Genomic DNA, 19,466 nt, shown 5'->3' on the forward strand with positions numbered 1-19,466 from the left:
ATTCGTGGCTGTCTTTTATGTTAAAAGCCGAATAAGTCTGTTAACTTTATTTATTTTCATGGCCATTCTAGAAAAATATGGTTCCCCCATAAAGTAAGTTTTTTAACCATAAGTTACATCATTGAAAGGGTTTATCTAAAGTAACTCAAGATTTTGGGGGTGTTTGGGAAATATCTTACCCAGACTCCTGTTAAGCTTAACCTTTAGAAAAATAGCATTACCGCCCAGGTATTTGTACTTTTGTTCATTGTACACAATGCTTTTGGTTTTATTGTATGTACATATGTAAAAGTATATAAAGTAAAAACATTAAACCGAATTTTTAAAAAGAAAACAATAATTTTAAAAGCTTTAGAATACACCAAGTACTCGAAAATGGGAGGTAATCAAAGACGCTGTCTCGTGCTACTTATTTTTATAATTATGTATGTATGCACTTTGAAAAATTAAGCAACGAAAATTAGTTAGCCAATTTAAAAATTTTACCTCCAAGACAAAAACGATTTCTTAACGAACATAAATATATATATATATTTTGTCGTTACAAAACAATAAATTGAAATAAACTTTGAACTGGCAATTTTTCATATTAATGTATATTAAAGCTTTTGAAGGAGTGCTTTTAGTATTTAATTTAAAATTGGCAGACATTTTGGTTTTTATAAGAAACAAAACTAGCCATTTATAAGTTATCGAAGGGTAAGCAAGGATTTTTTTAATCTGAATCTAAGCTTACCTGAATATACGCTAAAAATATCAATACATTGAAAAAAACGAATTGTGTAAGAGGTAGCTACTTAAATCAAACAACGGAGAATTGTCACAGAGCCTTTGGCAGCTGCAAATCGTTTAGGGAATTTACATTTTGAAATAATTTTTAATAATAAAAAAATGTGGTTTTACATAAATTAACAGACTATATTTACGAAGAAACATATAACTGTAAGAAAAAATACTCATAACAACAACTAACTCGTTTGTGCTGATATCTTCGCGTTAATCTAGAAAACATCATACATTTTTATAACGCAAAAATTGCGTTTATTTTATTTACAATTATGAATAAGACCTATAATACATACATATATTTATATATATATATATACATATATACATCCATACTTATTCAAGCCATATACACCTATAAATTGTTGTTCATTGCTGTATTTATTGTTAAAGTAAAAAAGTTAAAATAGTAACAAAATTATATTCAGTACCATTTATTGCATGAGATATAAATTTGAAACGATGCTAAAATAAAGTTGTTGTTACAAGAGCTATATCTGAATTTTTATTTGAAATGGTCAGGAATAATCGAAAAGACATTTGCGTTTCTTAAATTTATTATTTGGTTATACCCAACGTGTACTTGTGCACACGCCGCGGCGTTGGCGGAGTTCGGCGCAGTTCAATAGTTTGTACTTACTTTAGACTGTATAATGCTAATGATCTACATCGAAAATTGGTCCGATGTCATCAAAATACACTTAATTGAGAGAACTAATACTAGTTAAATTTTTTTAAATCGGTTAAAAGTTATTTTCCAAAAACAGCAGAGGTTTGAATAAAAAGGGGGCTTTGTGTAAAAATTAGTGGACAGTTTCCATATTAAAAGTGTCACTCCCTTAAATTTTTATACTCAGCGTGCTTTGCGTAAAGAGTATATTAACTTTGATTGGATAACGGTTGGTTGTACAGGTATAAAGGAATCAGATATGTAGATATAGACTTCCATATATCAAACTCATCAGTGTCGAAAAAATTTTGATTTAGCCCTTTTATGTCCGTCCGTTAAAAGCTGTTTTTTTTTTAGTCATAAGCCACCTTTTTATAGACCGGGTCACATATACATATAACATTTTGGAAAACACAAAAAACCTGATTATTTAGTAAATAATACACCTAGAATGTTTAAATTTGACGTGTAGACTAATATTGAGACTCTTAATATAAATTTGAAAAAGAAATGTTTAAATGGGCGTGGCACCGCCCTCTTGTGCTAAAATCAATTTTACAAATATTATTAAACATAAATCAAAAATCGTTAAACCTATTGTAACAAAATATGGCTGGCAGGTTGCCTTTACTATAAGGAATGCTTTGAAGAAAAATTTACGAAATCGGTTAAGGACCACGTCCACTTTTATATACAAGATTTTTAAATGGGGACCTGGACGAATAAAATAACCTGTATCTTTGCAAAAAAGACCTTTATATCAATGGTATTTCATTTCCCAAGTGGATTTATAACAATAAATAGGAAAAACTTCACATTTTCAAAAATGGGCGTGGCACCGCCCCTTTTACGACTAAGCAATTTTCTATGTTTCGGGAGCCGTAACTCGAAGAAAAATTAACGAATCGAAATAGAATTGGGTACACAGATTTTCCCTATGGCAGGAAATATTTCTAGAAAAAATGGACGAGATCGGTTAAAGACCACGCCCACTTTTATATAAAAGATTTTTAAAAAGGTCGTAGACGAAAATAATAAGCTATATCATAGCGAAAAAAGCTTTGTATCAATGATATTTTACTTATCAAATTTTATTGTAAGAGGAAATGGGAAACATTTTTTTTTAACGGGCGGTGCCACGTGTTATGTAGAAAAGTAATTTATCTGAAATGAAATGTGCAATTGAAGCTCACGCTGAGTAACATCAGATTTCTTTTATACATGAGCTATTTAACTAGATATTTTTACATACATGAATACAAAAGTTAGTGTGTATGAAAGAGTAAATGGGCTAAAATATAGACCTAAAATATTTGTTTCTAAAAGGTGTACATATAGGGTTCCCAGACCGAAAATGTCGAAAGGGGGACAGATAATAACAAATTGGGGGATTTGGGGGTACAACAGATAGAAAAAAGGGGTATCTTTCGGGAGACTAATAAAACTAATTATATTGAACAAAATCATTGATTTATTCACTCATACAACAAAAACAAAAAATTCATAAATAAAATTCCATGAGAGCAAACAAAGTTACACTCTTTATACATAAAACCAGGGATGCACCTTAACGTTAAGCTAATCGTTTATCAAAAAATTTCCACCGTTTCCGTTGAAACACTTCGAAATATTATCGATAAAGAAATTATCAAGATAAATTGTATCTCGTTTTTAACCGAAACGAAAAGCTTTCGTTAACGTTAAAAACGTTAACGAAAACGTGATACTTTATGTTTGAATTATGCTGGCAATGCTATAGCCATGGTGAAGCCGTAAGGTGGCAACAACGAGCGCACATACACACACAAACTCTATGTAATTTGTTTGTGTAATTCGTTGGTGGTAATGTCAAAAATACTCTGAGAAATGTTCGTACTGTCAAAATTCATGAGAAAAGTTGCAATCAGCTTGGATAATGCTTTCACCTTTAATGACTCCGCCATCAATCAGCTTTGCCAGCATAGTTTGAAATTAATAATCAACATAAACGATTTGATTTCGTTTTGATATGGCAGAAAACGAAACGAAATCATTTCGTTAATTTGACGATCTTAACGTTAATAAACGAAACGAAATGACTTCGTTTCGTTTATTAACGTTGATTATCGTAACGAAATGATATCGTTTCGTTGGTTAAGCATGCCTGCATAAAACACATATGTTTATATTCAGCCTTTAATATGACACAAAAATATTTTCATATCAAAATCCTATTTCAATTCGCCAAAAAATGTACATACACTCATTTTGTATATTAGTTCATCCTATTAGTGATGACAACACATCGTAAAATTCGATTTTTTCTTCCGCCCGTAGTATATAAACGCAAGCAAGAAGTGAACGTTTGCGGGCGAAAATGGGGACCTACGCTACCTTCCGTAGCAAGGGGTCAAAAAGTCACAATGGGGGGTGTCCCCCCAATGGGGGACGTCTGGCAACCCTATGTACATATCTGAAGAAAAACTTTATTATACAATATAGCTGTTCATTTTAATCTTCAAATTATAAAGGGCTGAATGGAATATCATCCTATCTCAGCTGCCTGTTTTAAAAACGTCCTATCTCAATTTTTTTTTTTTTTCAAAAACACCCCAATGTCAAAAAGTATTGAATTTAAGCCCAGGGCGCTTTTGAAACAAAAAAGGGAGTTCTTTAACCAAACTCTGAAATAGAATAAGTCGTTTTAGAAACAACTTCCGAAATAGGGCGTTATTCAAACGTAATCTAAGATAGGGCGTTTTTGAAGCCGAGATAGGGCGATATTCCACTCAGCAGTCGATATACACTTTGGAATTTAACAAAATCGGCTTGCGAGTTAAAAACGTCGTCCCTTCAAAAAACGTGAGTACTCCATAAATAATGTAAGGAATACTCCTTTGGGAGTATAGGAGTGTTCCAAAATTAATCTGTATTCATACAAAAAATGTGCTCCAATTAACATTGTGATGTCCTAGGAGAGGAGTGGGTGATCCCACCCTCGCTTTGTTTGTGAGTATTCCATAGAGTACATACGTGAGAGTACTTTCCAAAGTACTTTCACTGTAGTACTCCATGGAGCACCCACAGAGGATCATATGCCAAAGTACTAAAGAGGAATTGTGTCGGAAAGAATTATCGGAGTGAATTTAATTTAAAATGAAAGTAAATGAAGAGTGGCAATACAACTTTTATATTTTTTACTACGAATATTCTTATGTTATTTAGCATTTGCGTGAAAAATAAACTAATATTTCTCTATATTATAGTATGTATACATAAAACCAGTGCGCGGTTGCATTTTATCAGAGTTGCCATATAAAAATTTTATTATCAGTTATTTGTATGCAATATTTTATTTTGGCAACTCTGTTCGATCGTCATGGTGTCGTGATCACGATCGTTAAAAAACGAGCAATGATCGGCTGATGGTGGTCCGCAAACGCATTGCAAAGGAGTATTGTTAGAGTACTCCAACATGACGAAAATGGAACACGTAATCCAACAATTTTTGCAGGGGTGTACTTTTATTACCCTACAAGAAACGCTGATAGTTTTACTAATACACTCACACTTGTAATTGACAATGCTGGTCCTGCGATGATGTAAACATTGATACTCAAGTATATGTATGTTTCGTTGTTCGCACACACATGTCCGCATGTACCCAACGACAGCCTATAATCATGAAAAAGGACACAAACTGGGAAAGCTTCGGACACCTGGTACAGAACAAATGAACATACAGCAGATACCAGCAGATTTAAGCTGGAGTCCTTGGTGCCGTATGTCGTATGTCGTATCGCTGTATCCGTATCCCTAACGTAATCAGCTGTTTATCGTTACGATGGTAAACCAAAACCCAATTGGTTGGCTACGATACGGTTACGACCTTAGCGGCACCAATAATCGATTGAATTGATTCTCATAAGGTTGGTGAATCAGCTGTTAAAGCTGGAGACATTGGTGCTTTATCGGTAACCGTATCGGTAACCTTATAACAGCTGATTCGACCAACCTTATGAGAATCAATTCAATCGATTATTGGTGCCGCTAAGGTCGTAACCGTATCGTAGCCAACCAATTGGTTTTTGGTTTACCGTCGTAACGATAAAAAGCTGATTACGTTAGGGATACGACTACAGCGATACGACATACGGCACCAATGACTCCCGCTATAAGAAGGAGAGAAAAACTCACACGTACACAGTTGTTTACATCACATATGCGCAAGTCCCCTTAACAGCTCCGACACATAAGCAGTTTTTCATATATATGAGTTTAACACAAGCTTATGCATTATGACTAGATTGCACGTATTTTTATGGAGAATGGTAGAATAAGTGACACTGGCGCCATCTGATATTGAAAAGTAGCCAACTCCACAATTTTGTTCCAAGCAAATCATAAGAAGAAGAATTTGACATTTGCTTTGGCTAAGGGTGTTAGCACACTTTGCAAGTGAAATTATTTTTCCCACTGGTTGGTAACTTTTCTAACATTTTTCGCATTTGAAAACTGCAATATAACAATCGAATACGACACAAAATATGTTATCAAGTATTTTTGTTGTATAAGGAGAATGTTTACAACAGTGCTCCGCGAAATTTTGTATGTGAATAGGCAAGGCGTAATAAACTTCAACTGTCAAGTCTGAAGTTCCTTCATATTTACAAACGCAACATCTTGGTTGATTGTGGCGATGTTATTGCCATACATAAAGCTGGAGACATTGGTGCTTTATCGGTAACCGTATCGGTAACCTTTTCACAGCTGATTCGACCAACCTTATGAGAATCAATGCAATCGATTATTGGTGCCACTAAGGTCGTAACCATATCGTAGCCAACCAATTGGTTTTTGGTTTACCGTCGTAACGATAAACAGCTGATTACGTTAGGGATACGACTACAGCGATACGACATACGGCACCAATGACTCCCGCTTAAGCTTGTGTTAAACGCATCTATATGAAAAATGTCATTGTACCGCGGCCTTAAGTTTGTGATAGAATTTGTATGAGGCGCTGATCGTTAGGTTGACATTGCTGACAATCAGATGATAGTCATATGATAGTCAGTATTCTTGTGGGGTAGGTTTGCCTGTTAAGTTATACACGCCCCTATTATGAATTTTCATACGATAGACGATAAACGCTTGCTAGTGTATCGTAAAAAAACAGCTTTCATATTGCGATTTCCACACGCCCGATAGATGTACTATTGTGAATGACGGCAGAGTTTTGTTTACAAACTTTTGTGAATCTATACGAAACAGATAGCAAAACAAAACATAAATACTAACAATTCAATTGTTTTGTAAGCAAAAGTGGCAAAAGTTTTTAGAGCTGTAATAATAAAATGTTTTCTGCTACATATGTATGTTGCCTTTTATATAAACTCAAATGAACAAATTGACGAAACTTGCATAGAAACCATATAAAAAAGAAAGTTGAGAGATGCTTCCAATTTACTTGAAATGAACTCTACACTGTAAGTACTTGACATACTAAGAATAAAAAAAAGTTTAATAAACAAAAATAGATTTCAGAGTACGTCTTAACAGAGGTAGAAGGCAGTTGGCGCGCCCATAAAAATAAGTCATCCATCCCAAATATTTTGAAGGTTTGTGCCACTTTAAGGCTTCTTGCCCAGGGTGTTGCAACAGAGTGTTGGGAATGAGGCTTTAGTTGGGTACTTTGGATTTTGTAATAATTTTATATTCATTTTTATTTAAATAGTTCACAACGTACCGTTCGTGTAAAAATTTATCAACGATAGCTAGCGTAGAAAATTGAACAGTTGATGCGATAGTAAACGTATGGCAATACCACGATAAACGATAAACGCTAACGATCGGGTTTCACACTCTAGAATTTATTTCATAATACGGTGTAACAGGTTGCAAGCGTTTATCGTGTATCGTATGAGTTCATAATAGGGGTGACATACATATAACATAGGTGCAGAATTGTTGCGCAGAGAGATTGTAAACAAAATTTGCTGCATAAAGGTCTAATTAAACTTCCTTAACCCTAACGCCATAGTCGTAATCATACCCATATCCATAACAATCTCCAATGTGGTCGATTAATGGTGCCCTAACCTAAAAATCGTGAAAATTTCATAAAAATGAAGAAAACGCAAAAAATTACAAACATATTCCACAAAAAATAAGTCTCTTAGTCATAGCGTATCCAAAACAATGAATAAAATCTACAAAAAGTTATTAAATTCACCAACTCAAATATTTTTAGGTTATAGAAACCAAGAACCAATTGGTTATGGCGTTAGCGTTATGGTATGGCACTATTAATCGATTACATTGATTCCATAAGGTAGGTTCGATCAGCTGTTTTATCTGGTTATGGTTTTATGGTTATAAGTCACCATTAATTAACCCTTAAAATACGTATTGGGTAACAAAAAATCCAAACGATCACGAACAAACGAACAAGCACAAAACGAAATGCCAAATAAACAAATATTTTCCGTCATTTCCATGGCAGAACTATACAAGGTCATTCACGGTCATTTCAGTAGTTTAATGCCTAAAGAGCCAATTAAACTTTCTTAAGGTCGAATTAATGGTGACTTATAACCATAAAACCACAACCAGATAAAACAGCTGATCGAACCTACCTTACGGAAATCAATGTAATGGATTAATGGTGCCTTACCATAACGCTAACTCTATTATATTGATTTCCATAAGGTTTTCCATGAGGAAAACCCAAAAAATTAGAAACATATTCCACAAACAATAAGTCTCTTAGTCAAAACGTATCCAAAACAATAAATAAAATATTATTATTATTTATCTTCAATTTATTTCCTAAAATGCAGGTTTCAACTGTGAAAATTGTTAGAAACGAACCAACGAATGGGAAAAATAATTTTACTTGCAAAATGTGAAAGCACAAAACACATGTTAGACTCTTCTTCTTATGCTTCGCTTGCAACGAAAGTTCCAAGATGGCTAATTTTTGAGATGGTGCTAGTGTTGCTCGATATGCCGTTATTCATAAAAATATATACAATCTACTCATCATGTATAAGATTGCTCTAAGGCATCTATATGAAAAAGTTATGTGACGGGGCTTTAAGTCGCTGCATGTAACTACCCCATACATAAATTAACTTGCACACTTTTATTCAAAACAATCAAGGAGCCGCTGTCCATGTACGCTGTACATCAATATAGCAAGGCCACAGTCATGGTTCAATTATATGGTTGGCTCATCTCATCAGCTGATTTTATTTTTATCATTGCATGGTCGATGGGATTGTCAAAAGGAGATGACAAACTCAAAATGAAACCAACACATTGACAACATTTTCTTACCACACACAAAAACTGCTATGTTTTATGTTTTCATTTCATTCCATTCGCACCAACACCAACACGCAGATTTTGACAATTTGAACAGACATAACTTTTTGCTTTACAGATGAGCCAACCATATAGTTGAACCATGGCTACAGTAACGTCAAAGCAACACAAAAGCTATCATCCAGTAAGTTCTCTAGCTCCGTATCACGCTCAATTCTCACGGGAATGCTCTGGATAATTGCGAGACTTGGGAAGCAGGGGTCTTGATATTTTTTTACACATGAGTTGTGATAGGTAGATGTCGCCATTATAATTGATTTAAATTTATTAAAGGCGAAGCAGCACCATCAATTTTTGAAAAAAGTGGGTTTATTAAAGGCAGCGTTGCCAAACTAAAGATAAGAAACTAACAAATTATCTGGCTCACACATTGAACCAGACTTCTATCTGGATTTATCTGGATCAAATCATTGTTGTTGCATTTACATGCAAAATTATTTATCTGGCTCAGTATCTTCGCGACGGGATGATGGCTAAAAAGAATTAAAAAACTAAAGGCCAAAACACATTCGATTCTTGCGTCGTTTTGGCGATTGCGCCACTTTGAAAAATGCACAATTAAACGCAATGAACGTAAAAGAATGTAAACTTCTGATTTTTTGACGAGGTGAAAAAATAAAAAAAAGGAACATTTTAACAGAATATAAAATTATATTTATAGTTAAATTTAATGGCGATTGAAATTCGAAGATTTTTCTAAATCGCAAAGAATTTCAAGAAAAAATGTACGTTCTTGAGTTCCTTTTGCATTACTTTGGTCACTTACGTGGTTATAGCGGTATTGGAATTGGAATTATAAGAGCTGCATTCGCGTATTAAATATTCGAATACTAAGCTTTTATTTGAATAGTAAGCTATTTTTCGAATAGTTTCTTGTATTCGATTAGAAAAGCGAAGCATCTTGATCAAAGCGTTTATGTAAATTGCTTTTAAATTCGACAATAGTTTTGCCGGTTTGTCCCACTTTAGTCGAAGTGACATCTTAATTAAGTTCCACTTTCTCTATTGTGAATATTAAAAATGCTAATCATACACCATTGTGAATTTGTCAATTCATAGAAATTTTATGCAGAATCGTTATGTGTGAGACAATTTTCTATTGATTAGTTAAATAAATCAAAGAAAAGCTTTGAAAAATTATTAAATAAGTGGCACTATTGAAATTCTTGTGCATGTAATGTAACTGTGCCTGTGTTCCTTATGAACTTGTGGACGGAATGCAGTAGAAGTAATAAGAATGCTTAGAAGTGCGCTACACCTTTAAATGTTAACATTTTCACGAAAAATGTGTATGTATTCAATATTAAGCAATCATTATTCCATCTATGCAAGTACAAAACAAAGTGTTCATTAGAAATTAGAAAATGATGAAATGAAACTAAAGTATACTTTAATTAATAAGCAACATTCTGTGCAAATTTCATATAACAGTCGCTGTAAATTGCACGAAGCGTAAAAACGAAGACGATTGTAAACGAACATATTTTACTGTGCAGCCGCTACATGTCACGCTGGTACACATACATAACGTGTTGTTGGTGTGATATTTGTTGCCATGCTTTGCTGTGCTCGCTATTGTGTGCTACTGTGAATTATTTGTCAGATGCATATGAGTGCGTTTCTGTGTGTATGCCGATGTTTTCCACAGCGGCAAGGACAATTGTGAATGCGTTCGGTTTTTCGCTGTGGTCACGTACTCTCTTTGGTGTGAAATGCAATTAATATTATTATTTTTTTTGGCAACAGGAAAGACATTCGTTTATCATTAAGTAGAAACAGTTAAGTGCATCTGTGTTTGCATAAAAAATGTTGGCTAAGTGGAACAATGTTTAAACGATGCAGTTAACCCTCGAATCATATTGATATTGGTAAGTCTTTTTATATTATCTATTATATACTCTATATTTAAATACTTTTATACCAATTTTACTTGTGGCATATGCATTTTCAACGTCTTCACACCGTTTGTTCGTAAGAAGAATTTAAATCGATATAAAAATACAGGAACATATGTAATCAATTCAAAGCAAATGTAATGTATAATGTATTGCACAGTTTTTTGGCAAGTAGGTGACAGGTGACTGTATTTAAATCATTTCATTACTGAGTGAAAAGGTGTTCGCTACGATTAGTTACTTACTACTTATTTATTCTTGTTACTTTTTGTATACCTACTTGATTTGGAAATAATCCAATTACCTAAATGACTGCAAATTTCCAGTAGGTCCGTTCGTTTATTTATTTGTGGATGCGAACGTGCACAAAGGGACGTGTGTTTTATAACCCCTAAGTGTTCTTTATTGGCCAATTCAAGCTCCATTCTTCACTTATACTTTTTATTTAATTTTTCTTTCTATCAGTTTCATGGTTTGCTTATTTTCTAGTCAAGCATATAATTTTACGTGAGTACCTGCCATTGATAGCCCAACCTCACGGTGTTCAAAAACACCACAGATCTAATATTATGTAAATAACTAACCCAAAGAAGGCTACATGCTATGCTTGATGAGGAATACGGTGTTACAATCTACATTGGTAAGGTACGAGGCCAACCTTAAACCTCGGTCAATTTATGGATACTGACATCCGTCTGCTGTTGTGGTTGTAGCAGTGCTTCGCCCCATCCAATATGTGCGATCACTCACGAATTGTCATCAATATTCTCTAACAGGAGTCTGAGGAATCTTGCTGTTTCAATATGGTTGTGCCAGATATATGGGGCACGTCACGTAAATTAGGTACATATGTCGGGTGTTTCTGGAGAGATTGCTTTTCTCAACTGCGTTTTCTATGTACTTGTATTGAAAATGCTCCTTTTCTTACGGCTCTACAGCTGAATTCCTGAGGACCGGATTTGTTCATAGTGCCTAAGAAATAGGTGTGGTGCTTTGACAGGCCTGTAGCTTCTTCTATTGCTTTATAAGTGCTAATGAGAGTTGCTTTATCTAAGGCCCCAGTTTTGCCGGCAAGAGCCTTGAGGATTTTGTTACAGCTCTGAACTTTAGGTACAATTGTGGCTGCATGTAGAACCTGATCGAACGTCACACCCAGTATTATTTGATGTTAGATCTCGCGAAGAAAAAAATCGGAAAGACTATGCATATAGTAATTGATTTTATAGCATAGCTCATCAATGTGTGGGCCGGGACCTGTTGTCATTATCGTGCAGTCATCGGCATAGGCCACAATGGCAAATCTTCTGGTGGGGAAGGAAGCTTGGATATGTAAAATTAAACAAATGTGAGGATAGGAAACCAATCTGTGGCGTCCCTTTTTCAATTCTCCTGGGCTTTGGTGTTACTTAACTTACTTAGTTTTAATATTTTTGTATTCTAGTCTGTAAGATTCTTTGCGATCATAGGCTGAATAAACTAAACTAAAATCCGCAATTTATTTTTGTTTCGAAGGCGTTTAACACGATGATGGCGCTTCTGCCGACAATATATAGTGATTCTACCGTCGACAAAGATAGACGGAGGGCCAACAGACACGCACATAAACATAAATTCAGCACGTCACCAATTACCATCACAGCCAAAGAGGTTGAGGATGCCATCGGTCATGCTAAACCATCCAAAGCAGTGCGCCCAGACGGAATAGCCATGCCGATGCTTAAAAGCCTAGGGAAAGTGGGTTTCAAATATTTATCGCATGTCTTCAACCTGTCTCTTTCCTCTCTTACTCGTTGCGCTAGACCTATCAAAAGCTTTTGATACGGTCAACCATGGCACTTTACTGCAAGACTTGGAAGGGTCTACCCTTCCCCCATGTGTTAAAAGGTGGACCGCAAATTATCTGGGTGGTCGGCAGGCATCGGTGTAATTTAGAAACGAAACATCAAAACCAAGAAGAATTAAACAAGGGGTGCCACAGGGTAGTGTCCTATCCCCACTTTTTTTTTAATTTTTACATATCTAAGCTACCTTCGCCATCAGAAGTTTCTATCGTTTCCTACGCCTATGATTGCACAATAATGGCCACAGGCCCAGTTGTTGTTGTTGTTGTTGTTGTTGTTGTTGTTGTTGTTGTTGTTGTTGTTGTTGTAGCAATGCTCGCCCCACCTAGTAGCCGCGACCAATCACAAATTGTCATCAATATCCTCTAACGGGAGTCCAAGGAAACTTGCCGTTTCAACAGGGGTGGATCATAAGGAAAGGGGTGTTAGAGGCGTTGGTTCCACATTACAATTGAAGAGATGGTTGGCGTCATGTGGGGACACATTGCAAGCGGGGCATACATCTTGTATGTCGGGGTTGATTCTGGATAGGTAAGAGTTTAACCTGTTACAGTATCCAGAACGAAGTTGAGCAAGAGTGACACGCGTTTCCCTGGGGAGTATGCGTTCCTCTTCCGCGAGTTTTGGATAATTTTCGTTAAGCACTGGATTCACCGGGCAATTCCCGGCATAAAGGTCCGACGCCTGTTTATGGAGTTCACCAAGGACCTGCTTGTTTTTTTTCACTTCATACGGCTGGGTTCTCAGGTACCGTATTTCCTCAAAATGCTTACGGAGATGACTCCTTAAGCCCCTAGGCGGTGCTGGTTCATCAATCAGATGTCTGTTGGGATGCCCAGGTTTCTGGGTATTCAACTGGAACTGTTTGATCAGCATCTCATTACTCTCCCTGATGGGGAGTATTCTCGCCTCATTATGCAGATGGTGTTCTGGGGACATAAGAAGACAGCCCGTGGCGATTCTGAGAGCAGTATTTTGGCAGGCCTGTAGTTTCTTCCTGTGGGTGATTTTTAGGCTTGGCGACCATATGGGTGACGCGTAGGACGTAATCGGCTGCCTGATTGCTTTGTATGTAGTCATGAGCGTTTCTTTATCTTTTCCCCAAGTACTGCCAGCGAGGGATTTGAGGATTTTGTTACGGCTCTGAATTCTCGGAACAATTGCGGCTGCGTGCTCACCAAAATGTAGATCCTGATCAAACGTCACACCCAAGATTTTGGGGTGTAGGACAGTAGGTAGCGTAGTGCCATCGACGTGGATGTTCAAAATGGTCGACATTTGGGACGTCCATGTTGTAAGTAAGGTCGCGGAAGATTTAGTCGGTGATAATGCCAGGTTTCGCGAGGCGAAGAAACTGGAGAGATCAGGGAGGTAGCCGTTTATTTTATTGCATAGCGCATCGATCTTTGGGCCTGGGCCTGGGCCTGGGCCTGTGGCCATTATTGTGCAGTCATCGGCGTAGGAAACGATTGTGACTCCTTCCGGTGGTGAAGGTAGCTTAGATATGTAGAAATTAAACAAAAGTGGGGATAGGACACCCTGTGGCACCCCTTGTTTAATTCTCCTTGGTTTTGATGTTTCGTTTCTAAATTGCACCGATGCCTGCCGACCACCCAGATAATTTGCGGTCCACCTTTTAAGACATGGGGGAAGGGTAGACCCTTCCAGGTCTTGCAGTAACGAGCCATGGTTGACCGTATCAAAATCTTTTGATAGGTCTAGCGCTACGAGTACTGTTCTATGGTGGGGGTATTGATTTAAACCGCAATTTATCTGGGTGCTGTTGTTGTTGTAGCGATAAGGTTGCTCCCCGAAGGCTTTGGGGAGTGTTATCGATGTGATGGTCCTTTGCCGGATACAGATCCGGTACGCTCCGGTACCACAGCACCATTAAGGTGCTGGCCCGACCATCTCGGGAACGATTTATGTGGCCACATTAAACCTTCAGGCCATCCCCTCCCTCCCCAACCCCAAGTTCCATAAGGAGCTTAGGGTCGCCAGAGCCTCGTCTGTTAGTGAAACAGGATTCGCCCCGGATAGGTGAGGTTGACAATTGGGTTTGGAGAAGCTATATGTTGCGCTGGCAACCTGCAGGGTTGCGCTACACAGCCCCTTGAATCTGGTATTTTAGTCGCCTCTTACGACAGGCATACCTACCGCGGGTATATTCTGACCCCCCCTAACCCGCTGGGGGATATCTGGGTGCTAATGGCATTTAGCGCGGTGGTAGTGCTATGGAGTTTTCTGAAGCCATGCTGATGAGGGGCTAGCTGCAAATTTGCTTGGAAATAAGAGAGCAAAATGGCTTCAAGCATCTTTGCCACTGGCGATAGGAGAGATATCGGACGATACGACTCACCTATGTTAGCTGGTTTCCCAGGTTTTAGTAGCGGGACCACCTTGGCCATTTTCCATTTCTCAAGTATGACAAAGGTGGAAAGAGATATGTAGGTTGAAGACATGCGCTAAATATTTGAAACCCTCTTTCCCTAGGCTTTTAAGCATCGGCATGGCTATGCCGTCTGGGCCCACTGCTTTGGATGGTTTAGCACGACCAATGGCGTCCTCAACCTCTTTAGTGGTGATGGTGATTGGTGACGCGCTGAATTTGTGTTTATGTGCGTGTCTATTGGCTCTCCGTCTATCTTTGTCGACCGTAGGATGCATTATATATTGTCGGCAGAAAGCGCTCGCGCATTTTTTCGCGTGCGACAACACTTTGTCTTTGTGCTTAGTCGGATTCGATAGGGACTTTACGGTGGACCAAAGTTTACCCACACCGGTAGAGAGGTTACAACCTCTTAGGTGTTCCTCCCATTTCGCCCGCTTGTGTTCATCCACAAGCAATCTGATGCGTTGGTTTATATCCTTTATTTGGGGGTCGCCTGGATCAAGCTGTCTTATAAGGTCACGTTCTCTCGCTAAGTTTGCGGCCTCCGCCGGGAAGTGGGACCGGATTTCGGGAATTCTCCCGGCGGGAATGAAATGTGCCGAGGCGGAATTAATGACCTTACGGAAGGCACGCTCCCCTTGGCGGGCATCGGTCGGGATAGGGAGGGCAGCAAAGCGGCTGCCTGTAAAGGATTTATATTCTTTCCACTTTCCTTTTTTGAAGTTTATGAAAGTGCGTTTTTCAGTGACGATGAAGTCGGCGGTACGCTCAAGCGAAATAAGTATGGGCAGGTGGTCGGATGCCAATGTTACCATCGGCTGCCAGTTGACGCAGTTTACGAGTTCTGCGCTCACGATTGAAAAATCTGGCGAGCTGTGACAGCTTCCTACCATACATGTGGGGGCGTCTCCGTTTATTGTGCAGAACGTCGTTTCTTCTATTTGATCCGCCAACATCTCACCCCTACTGTCCGCCCGCAAGTTTGAATGCCTTAGATCATGATGGGCATTGAAATCGCCTAAGATAATGCGATTGTTGCCAGTGAGTAAGGCCCTAATATTAGGGCGGTATCCACTGGGGCAACAGGTGGCAGGAGGGATGTAGATGTTGATGATTTCTAGGTTTGCATCGCCTGACCGGACAGATAGGCCTTGACGTTCTAAGACATTGTCCCTGCGGTCGATGCCAGGATCAAATGTATAATATTGCACAGAGTGTGTAGGATAAACGCGAGACCGCCTCCATTTCCACTCTCGCGGTCTTTCCTGTGGACATTATACCCAGAGCAGGTCTGCAATGCAGATCTTGCTGTGAGTTTAGTCTCTTGAATCGCAGCAATGCGGATGTTGTGCCGCTTCATGAAATCGACTATCTCCGTAATCTTCCCAGTTAGTCCATTACAGTTTAACTGCAGAATTCTGAAGTGCATAAGGGGAGACGTCGCCACTCTGGGGGTAAGTGACGGGTGACTACGCCTGGGTTGTGGAAGGCCAGGACGCAATTGCTGTTGTGGCCCTGGGACTGAGCGTCCTTGGGCAAGCATTGGGGTACCCGGATCATTTGGGTTTGCGACCTGGCAACATGGCGCTATGAAACCCGTCGGGGGGTTGCCGTCGCGGAGATCAGAACATCTAGGGAAGTGGCACCACCCAAGGCAGGAGCTGCATTGGGCAGATGTCGCAAACCTATATATTCTGTGCTGGCAGACGGTGCAAACGGAGGTAGGGACTAAGAGTCTGTTTCCCTGACCTGCACGATTGCTGTCGGAAAAGAGGGGGGGGGGAGACGGGGGCAGGGGCTGATGCTCAGCATTGCTACCAACTCTACTACGAAGGTAGTAGTTATGAGTGGTATCAGCTGTTTGAGTTGTTGGCGCCGTGGGGCGCGAGCAGCAGCGGGTACTTGTTGTGGCTTGCTGAGCAGCGGGGCTGCTGGAAGGTAGTGGGGGCGCTTAGGCGTAGACTACGGGACGCCCTTGGGCGTGAACAGCAAGGAGCCTCAAAAGATTTATAAAAGTTACGTGGACGTCGGGTTTTGGGATCAAGCCCAGAACAACCTGTCCGATGCAACCATCCCTTGCACGAGACACACTGAACAGAGTATGACCGTCCTAAAAAGATTCTTTTCCGGCAGATGCAGCAAAACCATTTCTCAGGACCGGGGTCAGGAGACGGACCCGGATTGGATTCGATGCCTTCCCGGAGTAAGAGAATATGGAGCAGTCCTGCTGCAAGGAGCTGCTGGGAGGATGACAATTTGTGGGAGGGACAAAACAAATTAGATGGGGTCACACTGAAATGACAGTCCTTGGTCGGGAAAAATCCCGAGTCGCTCCGGTACATAGAACCGACTGCCTTGGGAAGCGCACAGGCCCAGTCCCACAGATCGATGAGCTTTGCAACAGATCCTCCCTGAATTCTCCAGTTTTTTCGCATCGCGAAACCTGGCATTATCACCGACTAAATCCTCCGCGACCTTATTTACAATATGGACGTCCCAAATGTCGACTATTTTGAACATCCACGTCGATCGCACTACGCTCCCAACTGTCCTACACCCCAAAATATTCCGCCGGGTAGTTCTGATGCCCTATATAAGGCACATGTGGATAATATATTGACTGTGCATGATACAAGTGGAGACAATCAACTTTGTATCCTGTGCGATTTTAATATGGGTAATATTTCATGGAGCTCGTTGGATGGTAATGCCGTTCTAACTCCATCGAATGTTACTAATGTCTCGGAGTCATACCTTATTGGTAACTTTCAGTGTATAGAACTAGTACAAATTAATAGCTTTTTAAACTTACTAGACAGGGTCTTAGATCTAATATTTGTAGGCTACAATGTTCACCATAAGCTCTCGAAAGCAGCTAGTTACATCTCCCCTCCAAATCAGCATCATAGCTCACTGATGCTGGAGCTTGAGTTTTATCAGTAGTTCGAACTACCAACATGTGATAATAGAGCGGCCTTTAACTACTCGCGATGTAATGTTGATGAGTTAAACATCTTGTTTGATTTGAATTGGGACCGTCTTTTTGGAAATGCAGATGTAACTGGTTGTTATGATATTTTTAAGTCAACAATTTATGACATCTGTGTGAATAGCATCCCTGTTCATAGAGCAACAAAAAATAAACGTTCGTGGTTCTCCAAAGAACTCAAACGGTTAAGGAATTTAAAGAATAAGTTCTATAAAAAGCATAAACGCTCTACCAATACAAGTGTTCGTGAGCGCTACATATTTTACAGAGCTGAATTTAATAAGCTCAATAGATTTTTATATCGGCGGTACATTCATAATGTTGAAAACGGTATTAAATGTAACCCTAAATTTTTTTGGAGCTACATTAAGTCGAAAAAGAATTGTTCGGAAATTCCGACATCGGTCCATCGTTACGGATAATAGTAGTGGGCTGTCGTCTGAATATCTGCCAATTGTAGATACTTCCATCAATTTCGGGAAGCTATGCTTGACTGACTTGGACATAGCTAATGGTATTGAACAGCTAAAGATGTCAACCACAACTGACGCAGATGGCCTCTCGGCTGTCCTGTTGAAACGTTGTTCATCTTTGATTGTTCTTTTAAGGCACATATTTAATATGTCACTATCTGCCGGAGTTTTTATTGATGCATGGAAATTGACTTTTATTACGCCTATCTTTAAAGGTGGTATCAAAAATGATATCGAAAATTATAGGCTGATATCCAAACTTACCACTGTTTCAAAGCTATTTGAGTGCATAGTTAAGAATAAAATTTACTTCTCCGTGAAACATCTACTATGTCCTCAGCAGCACGGTTTCGTTGAGGGTAGGTCTACCCTAACTAATCTGGCTGTTTTTACGGAAGACTGTTTGGATTCCTTTCAAAAGGGCTACCAAATCGACGCGGTCTATACTGATTTCTCTAAGGCTTTCGATAGGGTATCGCATCGAATACTACTGGCAAAACTTGAATGCTTGGGCTTTCACTCTGATTTTCTGAAGTGGATCTCTTCATACTTAGAGAACAGAAGTTGTGTCGTTCGTCTAGATAATGTGTCATCTTTTCCATTCGCCCCAACTTCCGGTGTCCCCCAGGGCAGCGTTTTGGGTCCGCTATTATTTGTCATATTTATTAACGACATATCATCTTGGTTTTCAAGGTGTAAGTTTCTTCTTTATGCTGATGACTTAAAAGTTTACCATGAAATCAACTGCTTTGATGATTCTTTAATCTTAAAAAATGAGCTTAGAAACTTATACCATTGATGTGTCCGTAATCTTCTATTCCTAAGTATTGGTAAGTGTCATTTTACCACTTATGCTAAAGGTTCTGGTTTAGTTCCTACATCGTATAGTATCTCAGACGTTCAATTAAAAAAGTCAACTGAAGGTAAAGATTTGGGTGTGTATTTTGAAACCAAGCTGACTTTTACCACTCACATAAGCTATATAGTTTCTAAAGCGTACGCGATGTTGGCTTTTATCCGCCGTAACTGCTCATCATTTTCAGATCCTTATA

General features: G+C 38.8%; 1 protein-coding gene across 11 annotated transcripts in view; it reads left to right on the forward strand.

Moving 5' to 3' along the window:
* The first annotated feature begins 9,891 nt into the window (after nucleotides 1–9,891).
* The window catches only part of LOC137243075 (uncharacterized), a 160,643-nt gene continuing 151,068 nt past the window's right edge, over nucleotides 9,892–19,466 (forward strand). For 9 of the 11 annotated variants that reach the window (XR_010950457.1, XM_067770265.1, XM_067770267.1 and 6 more), the window contains exon 1: nucleotides 9,892–10,692. The gene's annotated coding sequence lies outside the window, so the exon portion shown is untranslated. The remainder of the gene's footprint in view (nucleotides 10,693–19,466) is intronic. The other 2 variants (XM_067770260.1, XM_067770261.1) reach the window with 2 other exon arrangements.

The sequence above is a fragment of the Eurosta solidaginis genome, chromosome 3 (genome assembly GCF_040869045.1).
Source record: "Eurosta solidaginis isolate ZX-2024a chromosome 3, ASM4086904v1, whole genome shotgun sequence".
Classification (NCBI taxonomy): Eukaryota; Metazoa; Arthropoda; class Insecta; order Diptera; family Tephritidae; genus Eurosta; species Eurosta solidaginis.